The sequence below is a fragment of the Cervus elaphus genome, chromosome 9, assembly GCF_910594005.1.
Source record: "Cervus elaphus chromosome 9, mCerEla1.1, whole genome shotgun sequence".
NCBI classification, from domain to species: Eukaryota; Metazoa; Chordata; class Mammalia; order Artiodactyla; family Cervidae; genus Cervus; species Cervus elaphus.
The window spans coordinates 35,477,475-35,493,896 of record NC_057823.1 but is presented as its reverse complement, the minus strand read 5'-3'; the positions used below and the strand labels follow the sequence as shown (position 1 = coordinate 35,493,896).

General features: G+C 38.7%; 1 non-coding gene across 1 annotated transcript; it reads right to left on the bottom strand.

The window, feature by feature from the left end:
* Positions 1-6,915: 6,915 nt before the first annotated feature.
* On the bottom strand, positions 6,916-7,022 carry LOC122701084. The gene has a single exon (XR_006342934.1). It is a non-coding gene; the product is annotated as a U6 spliceosomal RNA (small nuclear RNA).
* Between the last annotated feature and the right edge of the window lie 9,400 nt (positions 7,023-16,422).

Here is a 16,422-nt window from a genome sequence, read left to right as displayed (position 1 = left end):
AGACAATGCTTGGGGCTTTAAAAATTCCTTAAAAGATTTGCATCATAATTATTACTCATGGTGTTGGGAAAAAAAGAGAAACGTCCAAATTAGAACATTAATACAATGTCCCAATTGTAACATACACGTTTTAAAAGATAAGAATATAGGTTGTTAAAACAAAAGAAAATGCCTCCAAAATATTAATAATAAAAACATAGACTTCAACATAGCATGTATTTATGAATTCAGCTCTGATCCTTTTATATATGGATGGATTTACATTGGTCACTGATATAAACTGGAATAATTGTACTTGTCAGAAAAAAAAGGTCTGGACACATTATCACAAACTTAGAACAGTGGTTCCTAGTGAAAAGAAAAAAGGAACTGTCGTGGGGAAGTGGTGAAGAGATTTATTTACATTGACTAGAAATGTACTTTATGAGGAGAATGCGTTCATGTATTAACTTGTATAAATGAACTGTAGAAAAAAACAGTAGTTTTGAGAGGTTTTGGGGGGTTATCACTAGTTCTTCTCAGCCGAGGGAAGTTCCTGAGAGGACTTAGCACTGAGGCCTGTCAGCAGTGTTCACAGAGGCAGGGGACTGGCCTTCAGGTGCCGTGTGGGGTATCTGCAGGGCAGAACATAGTCTCCATTACAGTTAAGTCACTTCAGGTTAGGTTCTCTGAGCAGCTGCTTCAGGATTCTGGGGGAAATGTCTAAGAGGGAGGGTGGTGCTACATCTATAAACCCCACAACTGAAGCACATCTCCAGCCTGCAATGAAAACATGTCATCTCCCTCTACACCCATTCTAGGTTACCTTCACTGTCAGAATCTTGATGTTCTAAGTGGCTTACTTGGGAGTGTGATGTAGACCTTCTACACTAAGGGCTCTGAGTCTTTATCGTGTCCTTCTCAGGCTCCTAAACTTTTCTATTCAACTTCAAGTTTGAGCAAAGTAGTACCAAAAGATACTCAACTGGTTCACACTGGTGCCAAAAACATTACTGCCCTCCTTGGGTAATGGAAGCCTTATCTTCTCCTGATGATCAAAATCGTGATCCCTGCTGACCTGGTGAGTCTTGCCCTTGCCCACTCCATCCCTTGGCACATAGAGCCCAAGGTACAAGAGAAGCAGCTGTAACTTAAGGTTTGATGGAATTTTTGTTGTATCTCTAGAATCCCCTTTAAGAACTAGGACTTATAAACCTCTAAAGCTGAGATTATCAGGACTATAAATACATAGAGTTATAGATATATGTGTGTTCTTGTGTGCATTCGTATAAATATACATATTTGTATAGATTTTGTGTATATATTTTTAAAAAATAGACTCCAAAGTCTCAGACTTGATCTTTGACATGGGATCCAAGACTCCAGAAGTCATTTGTTATGGCATTAAAGGGGATTAAAACAAAAACAAAACAAGAAATAAAAGATAAACCCAGACAAATGGTAAATGCAAAATCAGACAAATAATAAAAACAATGGAACAGACACACAAACATATACACACACACAAACAAAACCAACACAGTCCAAAGAAAAGAAAGTATAAGTGACTGACCTGGTGAGCAAAGGAAACCAAAAATGATATCAACCAATTAAAACAAAACTAACTAAAACACAAACCAGAAAACAAAACCAAAGCAGAGTACCAACTAAGGGATAAAGCAAAGAAAACAAAGCAAACTAACAAACATGATGAATAAAAGAAAGAAAAGGAAAAAATAGACAAAGCAAAGTTAAATAGAAGTATGTAAAAAAGATTTATATATATATTAAATAATAACTACAGTAGAAAAAGAACAATAAGAAAAACAAGAGAAAGAAAAAATTTTTTTAAAAAAGCCCCACAGAACTGCAAAAGACCAATGAAGAGGTAGAAGTATATAAAGGAAATGAAAAAGTGGGATTAAAAAAAAAAAGAGTTCACAAAAGCTTAAATAGAGTAACTAGTAATAACAAAGTGCACAACCACAGCAACAGACAAAAAAATAAAAAAGAAAATATCCAGAACCAACTACGGAGCAAATCAAAATATAAGATAATAATAAATGTTTTTCTTGGATCTCAGCTGTCAGCGTTTTCTCCCTCACTGTGAATCACAGTACTCCTCCACCTCCCTAGGATGCCCTCTAATAGTGGGCTGGTCTCTGGACCTGCTGTGGGGACGCTCAGACTCTAATCCAGCCCTGCTCCTGTGCGTTCTTGCCTCCAGTGTCCACAGCTACCAGAGCTACTGTGTTTTCTTTTGTAGGAACTTGTAGGAACTCTCATTGCCCTTTTATATATTCCGTAGATGCAGAGTCTGCCTAGTTGATTGTGTTGATTTAATCTGCAACTTGCACAGCTGGTGGGAAGGTTTTTGATCCGCCTCCTTAGCCACACTGCCCCTGTGGTTCAATTGTGATTTTATCTGCACCTCTGCATATGGGTCGTCCATAGGAGTTTGCTCCTGCAGCTGGCCTGGATGACTTGAGCCTGCTCCAGTGAGGATTGGGTGTGGATGTGGAAGAGCTGCTTGGATCGCAGGGACCCTGGAAGTGCCAGGTATGCAGGGGAGCTGGTGACCAGTGGAACAGGCGATATTGTGCTGTTAGGGCTATTCTAGCCTCTGGCAGTTCTGCCTCAGTGAGGATCAAATATGAGGTAGCGTGGCTGCTTGGATCATGGGGATCCTAGCAATGCCAGGTACGCAGGGGTGCTAGCGGGCCATTGGTACAGGAGATATGGCACTGTTAGGGTTTTTTCCTAGCCCCTGGCAGCTCTGCCTCAGTTAGGATTGAGCATGGAGGTGGTACAACTGCTCGGGTAGTGGGGACCCTAGCGGCTCCAAGTGTGTAGGGATACTGGCAACCTCCGCCCTGGAAGCTCTGGCACCATTAGAGTCCTCTCTAGCCTCTGGCGATGAGTGTTCAAAGGGCCTCTTTGACTTATCCTTCTCTGTTGCTCCATGCATCAGGCACTTAAAAGGCTCCCTCTGGATGGGATCCTTCTCTATTGCTCGGCATGTCAGGCACTTAGAGGGCCACCCCTCTAGAGTTTTTCTCTGTTGGTCAGCTGCCGGTGCTGGCACGGGGAGAGAGACCACAGTGATGACTCCACCCACTGCGTGTGACTCAGCAGAATCGCCTTGTGTCCATGGCTGCCCAGCTTTCTTTCAAAGGCATTTACCACAGTGATCTTCTCCCTCACATCCCCTCAGGCCATCTCCCTCGAGTCCACAGCAGATCCTGCCCTGGGACACTCTCCAGTCCCTACGCTCCAGCTCCCAGCCACCGCGTGTTCCAGGTGACCTGTCCAGGGTCTGTAGGGCTGCGGCCAGGATTGTGTGGTTCTCATTCCATTTAGACTGTCACAGATCAGCTGCTGCACTCTCCATCAGCCTCAAATGCTTCTCTGTCCCAAACAATTGCCCTGATGTGGGGATGATTCCTGCTTCAGTTCCTCTACCCCTGGGTGCAGGTCCAGTCCTGCTCACTCTCTGTCCCCTCCTTCCTTCATCGTACCCAGTTTTGCATAGATCTATATATTCCTTTCCAGTGGTCAGGGACTCCTGCCCAGGCTTAACTGGTGTTCTAAGAGATCTTCTGTGTCTGAAGACGTATTCCTGATGCATCCATGGAGAGAGATGTACTCCATGTCCACCCTCTCCTCCACCATCTTGTCTCTTGCCAGCATATATTTTTGAGTGGGTTGCAGGACCAGAATGGTTAAAGAGAGATTAATAGGGAACCTTTAGAACTTTGAGTGAAACCTCTGAGTTGAGTAGTAGTGTTGTCAGTGTTAATTTATTGATCGGCAAGAGTGTGCGGTGATAATGTACTGGAGCGTCCTTGGCTTTGGAGTACACACTGGGGTATTTAGAAGTGATAGGACTTGTTCAGAAAAAAAAAAAAGACTATATACCCAGGGACAATGAAACAAATGTGGTAAAACATTAACAATAGATTATCTAGGAAAAGAGAAAACGGTTTGATTTTTTTTTTTTTTTACTGCTGTTATTTTTTCTGTAGGTTTGCCATTATTTCAAAGTTCAGAAGTTAAAAATTCAATGTAAGATTTTTTTTTTTGCCTATGATTTATTATTGTGCCAGAAGAATCCTTACCCTTGAGTTGCTTTTTTCAAATATTGTATTGTACTTAAAGCCTACAGTATGTGTGTAATTTTTGATGAAGAGGTAAACCTAATGAGGTATAAAAAAAATCAATCATTGTTAAGAATTGAATATCTCACATCAGTGTACTTTGGTTAAATCAATATGTTAGGTGATGCTAATGACCATTTTCTAACACTGAATACAAAGAGGCCTAATGGCTAAAGGGGAAAAAAAAGCACAAAGCAAAAACAAACTAGAAATTCCAATATACTCCTAACTTTCTTTCTTTCTTTTTTTTTTTACTCCTAACTTTCTTTGGAAGCAAAATGTTTTCAATTTAGGTTAAGTTACTCAACTTCCTTTTACTGCTTTCCTCTATATTTATTTTCTGCAAAAGCTATTTTCTTTTTTTTTATTACAACTTTTATGGGTCTATGGGAAAAAGCTCTGTAACTTTAGTATATATTTATACTTGTGAAATAGCTTTTCTTTTCTTAATCCTTTTGTTTACTCCCATAAATGAGTCATTGATGTTTCCCAACAGTTCTTGGGAACCAGAGGCCTGCTTCTTATTAATGTCACAAGTTGTCTTTTCCTGGAAATCAACAAGTGAGTAAACCAGAACAAGTCCAAATGGAATTTAATAAGCATGGCTTTCAGACCACCAGTAATTAGCTAATGTTTTGTAAGAATATCATGTATTCTTGGTTTTTTTAAAAAGGTGTTTGCATAAACCTTATCTTACTGAAGGAAACTCAGACTCTTTTGTCATCTCTAAGACACTATTTAAAAAATATAGGTTCATCCACAAGTCAGAAAGAGAAAAACAAATATCGTATATTAATTCATATACATAGACTTTAGAAAAATGATACTGATGAACCTATTTGCATGGCAGGAATGGAGGTGCATTCGTAGTGAACAGACTTGTGGACTCACGTGGGGAAAGAAGGGGGGCTGAATTGAGAGAGTTTTGTTGTTCAGTCGCTAAGTTGTGTCCGACTCTGTGACCACATGGACTGCAGCATGCCAGGCCTCCCTGACCCTCACCATCTCCCACAGTTTGCCCAAGTTCCTGTCCCTACAGTTTTCCATATTTACACTATTATGTGTAAAATAGAGAGCTAGTGGGAAGCTGCTGTATCACATAGGGACCTCAGCTCAGTGCTCTGTGATGACCTCGAGAGGTGGGATGGGAGTGGAGTGGGAGGCAGGCTCAAGAGGAAAGGGCTATAGGTATATATATGGCTGATTTATGTTGTTGTGCAGCAGAAACTAAGACATAACTGTAAAGCAATTATATTTCAACAAAAAATGAAAAATCAAATAAAAAATACAATAGGTTCAGTTAAATGGTAAGGTTTTCGTTAAGTACTCCCACAAACCATATTTCATTAACTTTTAGTTTGGATCCTTGGTTCTAGTTCCTATTTCAAAGTCCCCCAAAATATGCTTACAGCATACTTACTTATATAGACAATGTGTCTTTTGGCAATTTGCTTGATAATTGAGCTACAATTTTTATTGGATTCCACTAGATTTCTCAGGTTCTTCAGCAGAATTACTCTGAATCCTAATACCTCGCTTTCTTACCCTCTCCTCTTTCCTGTCTTTTATTTTATTTTATTTTTTTTTTGCCTTTGCATCCTTTTATTCTTTAAGTTGGAGTATAGTTGATACTATCCTTATATTTTATTTTGCTCTTCTGCTGGCTCTCTACATTCTGTCAGCATCCAAAATTAGCCACTTTGATCTTAATAGTTTTAGGTTAGCCCAAACTGTTGGTGGCAGGCCAAGGGGAGAAACCAGGGGTCAGAAAGCTTGGAAAAAAGACCTTCCCCTTCCCCAGGTGATCCTGTTGCCTTCTGCTCTGACTTATTTGGAGCATGTCATTTATAAAGGATACAAGGAGCTCCTAGATAGGAAATAAAAGATACTAGTTTTTCTGAGAAGAAAGAAAGAAAATCCAAAGTGGACGGTCTTTTTTACTTGATAAAGTTGTGTCCTGGTCATTTGGGGAAGAACTGAGCTATGGAGAAAAGTGGGACTTCTCTTCAGGCCAGTGATATTTGGGAGGTAAACCATATCCTCTTCATCCGAGTGATAGTTGCTCAGTCATGCCTGACTCTTTGCAGCCCCATGGACTATAGCCTGCCAGGCTCCTCTGTTCATGGAATTCTCCAGGCAAGGTTACTGGAGTGGGTTGCCATTTCCTTCTCTTCATCCGAGGCTGTCTTTTTTCATGAGCACCTTGAGAGAACTCTTACACAGGACACTTACCTCAAGTTTATAGTCTCAATGACTCTATGATCTATTTTAAAATATAAAATATATTGATAAATTATCTGGAAGGCATCCATTATACATTTGATATCTTTTCTCTTAAAATTTTACTTGTTCTCAAACAATACTGATTTTACTCAACCACTGTAAAATATGTAGTACTGACTTTGAGAGAATGTCTGGGAAGTATTTCCCATCAGAGGGGAAGAGATGGCAACTCAGAGAGTAGAAATGGTAAGGGCATATAGAGACCTCAGACTTCCCAGGTGGCTCAGTCGGTTAACAATCCACCTGCAGGAGGTGCAGGAACATGGGTTTGATCCCTGGCTTGGGAACATCCCCTGGAGGAGGGCACGGCAACCCACTCCAGTATTCTTGCCTGGAGAATCCCATGGACAGAGGAGCCTGGTGGGCCACAGTCCACGGGGTCTCAAAGAGTTGGCCATGACTGAAGCAACTGAGCATGCACAATAGAACGCTCATTACAGTGTGTTCCAGGGTCACTTTCTTTTTTTTTTTTCTTTTTTTTTTTATTTTTTCTTAAAAAAATATGGAACGCTTCACGAATTTGCGTGTCATCCTTGCGCAGGGGCCATGCTAATCTTCTCTGTATCATTCCAATCCCAGTATATGTGCTGCCGAAGCGAGCACCAGGGTCACTTTCTTAAAGTTCTTTGATAATCTACCAGACAGACGCTGTTACCCTTCCTCACAGACTAAGAAATGAGGTCCTGAGAGATTAGGTGAGGAGCCAAAGCAGTGTTTGCTCCCTTCTCTACTTGGAGTATGCCCATTTCTCAAGATTGACTCTCTAAAATTCATTGTTGAGCTTCCAGTTCAATGTCACACTTTCCTTGCCTGCTCTATTTGAATATTAATAATTCCGCTTCCTCCCTGAGCACAAGACACTCATTGTGACATTGTTTTATTTGTTTCCTTGCATTGATCACTTCTGTCATTATTTTGTAAAATCCAAGACAGTATGAAGCTTGGATTTACTGTGGTATCCCCAACTCCTAGTATTGTTTATTGTATTAATATTTTGAAATGAATGAAGATGCCCAGGTTGCCCTGGTTTATAAGGCAACAGAAGCCCTCTGATGGGTGTAAGAGCAAGTACTTCAACAGGCCTCCAGTAGATGCTCTCAGGATATTTTCCTGCATAAACCCTGGGGACCCAGATTCTGACACCACCTTGAATATTTTGCATAATGGCTCCAACCCACTGATGAGACTTCTGCCTTGCAAATGGTTTCTTAGCAAAATCCTGTCTGCCTACTCACGTTATTGCATAAGAACAATGTTTAATCTCTTGTGACCTTAATATTGTGTAATTTTCTGATGGGATTTGTGACAGTTAGCTCACACAAATCATCAAAAGAATACTTGAAGGGGTGATTATGTTCATAAGGCCCTTGGCCACAAAAGGAGAGTTGTCTCTTGGAGACATGAACTGATCCAGTATAGGAGAAGCTGACATTTTAAGTTCATTACAATAATGCTGAAAGATACTGAACTAAACAGCCATCACACCCTTCACCCCTTTCAATCACTTTTCATAATTTCCATTTAAATGAAAGTAGCTGAAAAAGACATGAAATTCCCCTTTATATTTTTTCTCATCCTCTTTTTACTGTGATATATAAACACCTAGGTTCCCTTTTTCATTCCTAGGACTTTGACTAAACTCATGAATGCATCTTGATATCATGTTTTGATGCATTTATAGTGATGCTTCCTGCTTTATTTGGGGGTAGGGCAATGAGTAAATAGAACAAAACTTGTTCTCTAAGGTTTCTTATGTTATACCAACTAACTTTCATATTTCTTTCTCTTATCATAAATTTGTCATTTTTGCTTCACACAAGGCTTTCCTTTATTGTGAAGTCTGTAAATATATAAACATTTCTAGTTCTGGGGAAATTATGTTTTTATTATGCCTGGCTCAACTTCCCAAATGCTATTTTATTATCTATGTTGGCTTAATTAAATAAAAACTGAGTCTTTGGGGATCTGCCAAGATACTCTGTGTTAGTTGACTTATACCTGAAAACTGGCTGGATGAATTTCCTGATGAAGGGAAATATGCACTTGTTAGTAAATAGAATAATACATTATTAGAAAAACAAAATTTGAAATAAATATTGCTGAAGAAATATAAAAATAATTGGCTTTTGTATTAAGAAAATTCTTCTTAGCTATTTTTCTTCATTATGCTTTGGTTTCATAAGCAGTTAACAAGCTCTTTAGTTCATCCTTATATTGGACCAAATTATTTTTCATCTATCTTTCCCAGAAATTTCTTCCCAGAATTTCAAGACCTCTGGATGAAACATCACTAGTCTGGCATACACTCATGCTTTCAATAGTAGTTGTTTATCATTTTCTTTTGAACTTGACATAAGATAAAACTTTTTCCACATGAAATTCCTTATAATAATATATCAAGAGATTTTTATAAAATCTAAGTAAAGCTATTTTCATCTCATGTGTTGTTAGTGATATTTTATAAAATGTTTCTCCATTTCTGCTATTTATGACTTGTTAGCAAATCCATCCCATTTGTTGCTCATCATATTTTCCTTAAATTGCTTTCAGATGTTATATTTTTCTCTCTGCCACAGAAGTTTACTTTTTAGCTTTCTAGGCAGTGGTGAAAATTAGAGCTCTGTTTTTATTATTATGACTGATAAGTTAAAAACTAAAAACGGCCATATTTTCTGATAGCTAAAGTACTCTAATGACATCTGTCATTCTGATGAAAAAAAAATGAAGAAATACTCTTTGTATATTATATAGCTCTGTCTATGAAATTAGCCCTAAATTAAAAAAAAAAGTTTGATATATTTTATTCTTTGAATTTTTATATATTAGAGGTTTATTACTTATTACATTTTTAAAATGGTGGTCTCTACTTTTAAAACTTTTAGATTAGTGTTTTTATCCATGAATTTGTGTTGGAGTCGTGTGAAATTTATTTCCTTAATTTTTAATTACATTAGGACTTCCCCAGTGGCTCAGTGGTAAAGAATCTGCCTGCTATTGCAGGGGACACAGGAGATGCAGGTTTGATTCCTGGGTTGGAATTATGTTCTCTTCCTTTAAAATGTTTTAAGCAATGATTTGGTTAAAAAATGCAAATCATAAATAAAGGGAAATTGAAAAATATATAAAAAAAAAAAACCCTGAAAATCAGGGCTATGTACTATATCACACATATATGAATCAGGATTATATTATAAACTCTGTTTTGTTTCCTTATTTTCTTAAAATTAAAAATATTAGCATATATAAGTAAGATAGTGTTTCTATTGTGGATAGATTGTGATGTAGATCATATTCAATGGAAACAAAAAGAAATGATTACTGATATATTCAACAAAATAGAGGACTGTTAAAAGCATTAGGCCAAATGAAGAAACTAGATACAAAAAGCCGTATGCTGTATAATTCCATTTATATGACATTTCCCTTATAGCTGAGTTGGTAAAGAATCTGCCTGCAATGCAGGTTTGACTCCAGGGTCAGGATATCCACTGGAGAAGGGATAGGTTACCCACTCCAGCATTCTTGGACTTCCTTTGTGGCTCAAGTGGTAAAGAATCTGCCTGCAATGTGGGAGTTCAGTTCAGTTCAGTTGCTTAGTTGTGTCCGACTCTTTGCGACCCCATGAACTGCAGCACGCCAGGCCTCCCTGTCTATCACCAACTCCTGGAGTTTACTCAAACTCATGTCCATTGAATTGGTGATGCCATCCAACCATCTCATCCTCTGTTGTCCCCTTCTCCTCCTGCCCTCAATCTTTCCCAGCATCAGGGTCTTTTCCAATGAGTCAGCTCTTTGTATCAGGTGGTCAAAGGATTGGAGTTTCAGCTTCAGCATCAGTCCTTCCAAAGAACACCCAGGACTGATATCCTTCAGGATGGACTGGTTGGATCTCCTTGCAGTCCAAGGGATCTAAAGAATATTCTCAAAAACCACAGTTCAAAAGCATCAATTCTTCAGCGCTCAGCTTTCTTTATAGTCCAACTCTCACATCCATAGCCTTGACCAGACGAACTTTTGTTGGCAAAGTAATGTCTCTGCTTTTTAACATGCTGTCTAGGTTGTTCATAATTTTACTTCCAAGAAGTAAAGGTCTTTTAATTTCATGGTTTCAGTAACCATCTGCAGTGATTTTGGACCCACCAAAAATAAAGTTAGCCACTGTTTCCACTGTTTCTCCATCTCTTTGCCATGAAGTGATGGGACCAGACGCCATGACCTTGGCTCTCTGAATATTGAGCTTTAAACCAACGTTTTCACTCTCCTCTTTCACTTTCATCAAGAGGCACTTCAATTCTTCTTCACTTTCTGCCATAAGGGTGGTGTCATCTGCATATCTGAGGTTATTGATATTTCTCCCAGCAATCTTAATTCCACCTTGTGGTTTATCTAGCCCAACGTTTCTCATGATGTACTCTGCATATAAGTTAAATAAGCAGGGTGACAATATACAGCCTTGATGTACTCCTTTTCCTATTTGGAACCAGTGTATTGTTCCATGTCCAGTTCTAATTGCTGCTTCCTGAGCTGCATACAGATTTCTCAAGAGGCAGGTCAGGTGGTCCGGTATTCCCATATCTTTCAGAATTTTCCACAGTTTATTGTGACCTACACAGTCAAAAGCTTTGGCATAATCAATAAAGCAGAAACAGATGGTTTTCTGGTGCTCTCTTGCTTTTTCAATGATTCAGTGGATGTTGGCAAATTGATCTCAGGTTCTCTCTGCTTTTTCTAAAACCAGCTTGAACATCTGGAAGTTCCTGGTTCACATATTGCTTAAGCCTGGCTTGGAGAATTTTGAGCATTACTTTACTAGCGTGTGAGATGAGTGCAATTGTGTGGTAGTTTGAGCATTCTTTGGCATTGCCTTTCTTTGGGATTGGAATGAAAACTGACCTTTTTCAATCCTGTGGCCACTGCTGAGGTTTCCAAATTTGCTGACATATTGAGTGCAACACTTTCATAGCATCATCTTTTAGGAAACGAAATGGCTCCACTGGAATTCCATCACTTCCACTAGCTTTGTTCGGAGTAATGCTTCCTAAGGCCCACTTGACTTCACATTCCAGGATGTCTGGCTCTAGGTGAGTGATCACACCGTTGTGATTATCAGAGTCGTGAAGATCTTTTTTGTACAGTTCTTTGTATTCTTGCAACCTCTTCTTAATATCTTCTGCTTCTCTTAGGTCCATACCATTTCTGTCCTTTATTCATCCCATCTTTGCATGAAATGTTCCTTTGGTATCTCAAGAGATCTCTAGTCTTTCCCATTTTATTGTTTTCCTCTATTACTCTGCACTGATCGCTGAGGAAGGCTTTCTTATCTCTCCTTGATATTCTTTGGAACTCTTCATTCAAATGGGTATATCTTTCCTTTTCTCCTTTGCTTTTCCCTTCTCTTCTTTTCACAGCTATTTGTAAGGCGTCCTCAGACAGCCATTTTTCCTTTTTGCATTTCTTTTTCTTGGGGATGGTCTTGATCCCTGTCTCCTGTACAATGTCATGAACCTCCGTCCATAGTTCATCTGACATTCTGTCTATCAAATCTTGTCCCTTTTGTAGTATTTGATTAGTCATGTGCATGCATAACTTTGGCAAACAGTATATTTTATTAAAAACTCAAACTCACAGTAGCTCATTCGCCAAGTTTAATCAGCCGTACTCGTTATCTACTACTTGTCCCTTCACATCTATTTGCCACTGTTCCTCGTGGCTCTCTGCTTTGGAGGCTGATCTGTTTGGCTTGTGTCAACAGATTCTCTTACCAGCAAGCCATAGGAGATGTTGAAGTGTGGGAAAAGAGTGAGGTCTCAATATTTATTCTCCTGGTTCTCTCAGTGACATGCTTTAAATTACCATGTGTCTCAACTAAACTAAATGCCACTGCTCCTCTCAAAATGTCTTGATCTAATCACCAGCTCTTTCCTCCTCAATTGTGATAAGTTCTTCCTTTCTGCATCTCAAAGGGACTAGGGATTGAAACCGTTCCCTGCCATTAGCCCCAGGGCAGTATAGTAACTCTTGTAGTTTCTATACCTTTGTAATTTGGCACTTTATTTGATCTTTTTCAAATTGTACTAATGTGAGTATTCCTTTGTTTCCTGCTGGGGTCCTGACTGATATACCAGCCAAACCAGCATTCTCCAAAAGCAAGAAACAGAGAAGGTAAAAGAAGGGGGGGAAAGGCAAGGTTCTAACAGAGGATAATAACAGTGACTTGGAACTGGACTCTTAAATTAGCAAGTGTTAACGGATGCCTGTGACACTGGTTTCATAATAAGGATAGGCAATGGTTTATGTTGTTATGGTGGGGGACAGTGTCTGTTTGCCTGTGCTCTCTGAAGAAACTAGCATATGAGGGTATAGTGTGATTTTGCTGAACGCTCCATGAGGCATGTGTTTCCATGAGCTTAGGGCCACAGAACATGAGCCAGAAGATAAATTATTGCTTGGTCTGCTGTCCTTGCATTTATCAAAGACCGAGATCTTTCCATTGGCCACAAGTACTGTTCTTCTTTTCCCCTTCAAGTTTCTTCTGCCTGCTCCTTCATGCAAAATAGTCTGCCTTATTGGAACTTTCTTCTCCTCACTTGTCAGGGAATGTTTGATGGGAGGATTCCTACATGCTGTCTCTCGTGAGTCTTTTGTCCCTCTTCAAGCGGAACAGCACGCTGCTCCCAGGGACTGAGGTCATTGTGTGAGGCAAGCATGAGTCTCCTTTAGTAAACATTCTCCTTAGGACAAAACAGCTTAATCTCCTTCCCCTTTCTTGAGATATGGATTGTCTCCTGACCTTGTGGTAACAGTTGCTGTACATTTGGTTTTCTGATCTCTATCATTCCCGAAAGAAGTTTCTTGTACTGCAGCCTATATATACTCATAGAAAAATCATTAAAGCACCTTTGCTCCATCAGAGCTTAGGTCCCCGGGTCTTTTTTGTCTCTCTCTCTCTCTCTTTCTCTCTCTCTCTTTCTCTCTTTCACTTTCTTATCGTCAACTCCGCACCACAAGGTTCCGGTCCATTAAAGGACCCCAACACTCACTGTGTTCCAAGGGCAGATTGATAAATTCTATCACTACCCAACTGTAGTGTAACAGGAAAGTAGGACTAGATGACTTTCATAAAATGCAGTTATAAAACCAAGTGGTACCTTAATCATACCACCCTCTTCACAAAAACATCTGATATTCTGTGAGGTCTTTATTTATATTTGTCTATTTTCCATTTATTTAGTGGTTAGATGTGGAGGGCTGTGTTAATCATATTCAGTGTTTCTTATCATCATTGGTCTGTGCAAGTCCCTTCTCTTATTTTATGTGTGTATTTATTCCCTTTTTAACCCTATTTCCCTCTCTTATTTTCCTAATTCCTGTGGGAAATCATTCTAATGTAGTTGAGTTATCATTTTATAGATGTAGAAAGGGAACTTTAAGAGATCACACAGCAAGTCATTAACAGAACTTGAATCCAAACTGAACTCATTTGTCTGACTACAAAAACCATATGGTACACCTTTCCATAGCTGATTTGCTCGGTGTACCATTGTAAAAATGGAACCAAATTTATGTACATTGACCCACAACATTTCTTAACATTCCCGGAAGAGATCCTTCTAATAAAAGTCAAAATGCAAGTCTTAACATGCCATGTCCTCCTCTGTGTTGGAAAAGATAGACAAGCAGAAGTATTTAGATGCATTGAGTCATTTGGGGATAAAATATCATGATCTTTAGATGGACAAAAAATAAAGTGGCCAGTTCCTTATAGAATAGCAACCATATAACTTTGGTGACTGTAATATAGACTATTTATATGGGGCTTCCCAGGTAGCTCAGTGGATGAAGAATATGCCTGCAATATAGAAGACACAAGTGACATAGGTTCGATCTCTGGGTCGTTGGGAAGATTCCCTGGAGAAGGGCATGGGGACCCACTCCAGTATTCTCGCCTGGAGAATCCTGTGGACAGAGGAGACCGGGGGGCTATAGTCTGTGGGGTTGCAAAGAGTTGGACGTGACCGAAGCAGCTGAGCACAGCGCAGCACATGTATCATGTAAGTCTCCCTACTAAGTGGATTATAGCACTTTTCATAAAACTGTGCTCCCCTCAATTAACACCATTAAGATACTACCAGATTTCCAAAACTTCTCCTCCCCCCACCCCTTTGCATTCTGCCTTTTTAAAAGGTCACGGTAGAATAGAAAGGGATCATAACACAGAATTGTTATAGGGCTTCCTTAAGACACACCATATTGATTTCTAACGTCACATTTAGGAGTTTCAGATAGCCTGTGCCTCTTCTTACTGGACAATTTCACTTTTACTTACCTGAGAGGACTGCCCACATGGGTTACTCTAGGAAACCCAGATATTCACAAAGTTGTGTGCGTTCAATGTGGAAGGACAAGGGTGTCCACCCAAGAAAATTTAACATTATGTTATGAAGCTTCAGCTCCAGGAACACTTTCTTGCAACGTCCCCTTCTAAGACTTGGTGGCTTCATTGTATTTTTTTGAAGAGGGTTCCCCCAATTGTATCCTATGTATATATGTGTATATATATATATATGTCATAGGATTACAAGACTTGTAGATCTAATATCCTGGATCTTCCCGATTCTACTTTCTGCAACTGGTTTTGGAATGGTGATACACATATAGATGCAGTCTATCTTATCAGGGATCAATACAAGTTTCAGCTTCAAAGAAAGATAAGTATAAATAGGTAAGCAAGAATAAGAGTGTGTATGAAACTACTTTAATTCTACAGAAAAGAAAACCAAAACTTCCCTTCTGTGGTCTTAGAAGACTGGTGAGAGATGATGGTTGAGAATTTAAATGTTAAAATAACTGACCTATAAAAAGCTATGATTAAGCATTTAATATCCATGCAGAGAAATTACCATTCTTTATTATGGCCTGTCACATTCTACTTGGCACTTATTATGTAACAATTACTTTCCATTAAGTGGGATGAGGATTCTCTCTCCCATTTAAACCATACACATGCAATTATACATGTATTACATTATGTAGCATCCTTGAGTAAGATGTTTCAGTTTAGTAACTCAGTCCTGTCCTACTCTTTGCGACCCCATGGATTGCAGCACTCCAGGCTTCTCTGTCCATCACCAACTTCTGGAGCTTACTCAAACTCATGTCCATAGAGTCGGTGATGCCATTCAACCATCTCATCCTCTGTTATCCTCTTCTCCTCCTGCCTTCAATCTTTCCCAGCATCAGGGTCTTTTTCAGTGAGTCAATTCTTTGCATAAGGTGGCCAAAGTATTGAAGTTTTAGATGTTTAGAATTTTTATATTGCCACTTCTGAATATCTGCAGTTTCTTCAGTGTTCAATAAGTTATAACAATGTTTCACTTTAAACAAGAAAGTTATTTTTAAATATAAAAAAGAAAAAAAATTGAGAAAATTAGTGTTTTTATTTTATATTTACACATTTAATTACATATGATATATAATTCCCCAAATTGTCTAAATTTAAGAGGAGATACAATAGTATTTTCAAGTTGTTCTGCTTTATAGACTATATGCTATGAAATATTTTTGACCTTTGGAACTTTTAAATGTTGAAGCATAATTAATATTGCTGCAATAAATAAAATGAAATATTAGTAAAAGAATTCATAACAGAAAATAGAATCATGACATAATTTTTTGTACCCAAAACTCTGATACTTGGTTTTATATTTTAGAGATACTTAATTAGATTTTAGTTTTGAAACAAAGAAGACACACAGCACTTGGCATGTGCTGTAAGATAATGATGTCTTGACACACAAAAGATGAAGGAGCCATAAAGTGAACAAGATGCCAATTTCTTCAGAAGAGATGAAATATATGTTAGGACAAGCACCCTGAGTTGCTTAAGAAATATATACAATTCAGTAAGGAAGAAAGACATGTCTCACAAATGAGTACAAAGCAGCTAACTATGCAACTCTGACATCTTTATTAGTCAGGATTCATTTGGTTGTAAAAGATAGAA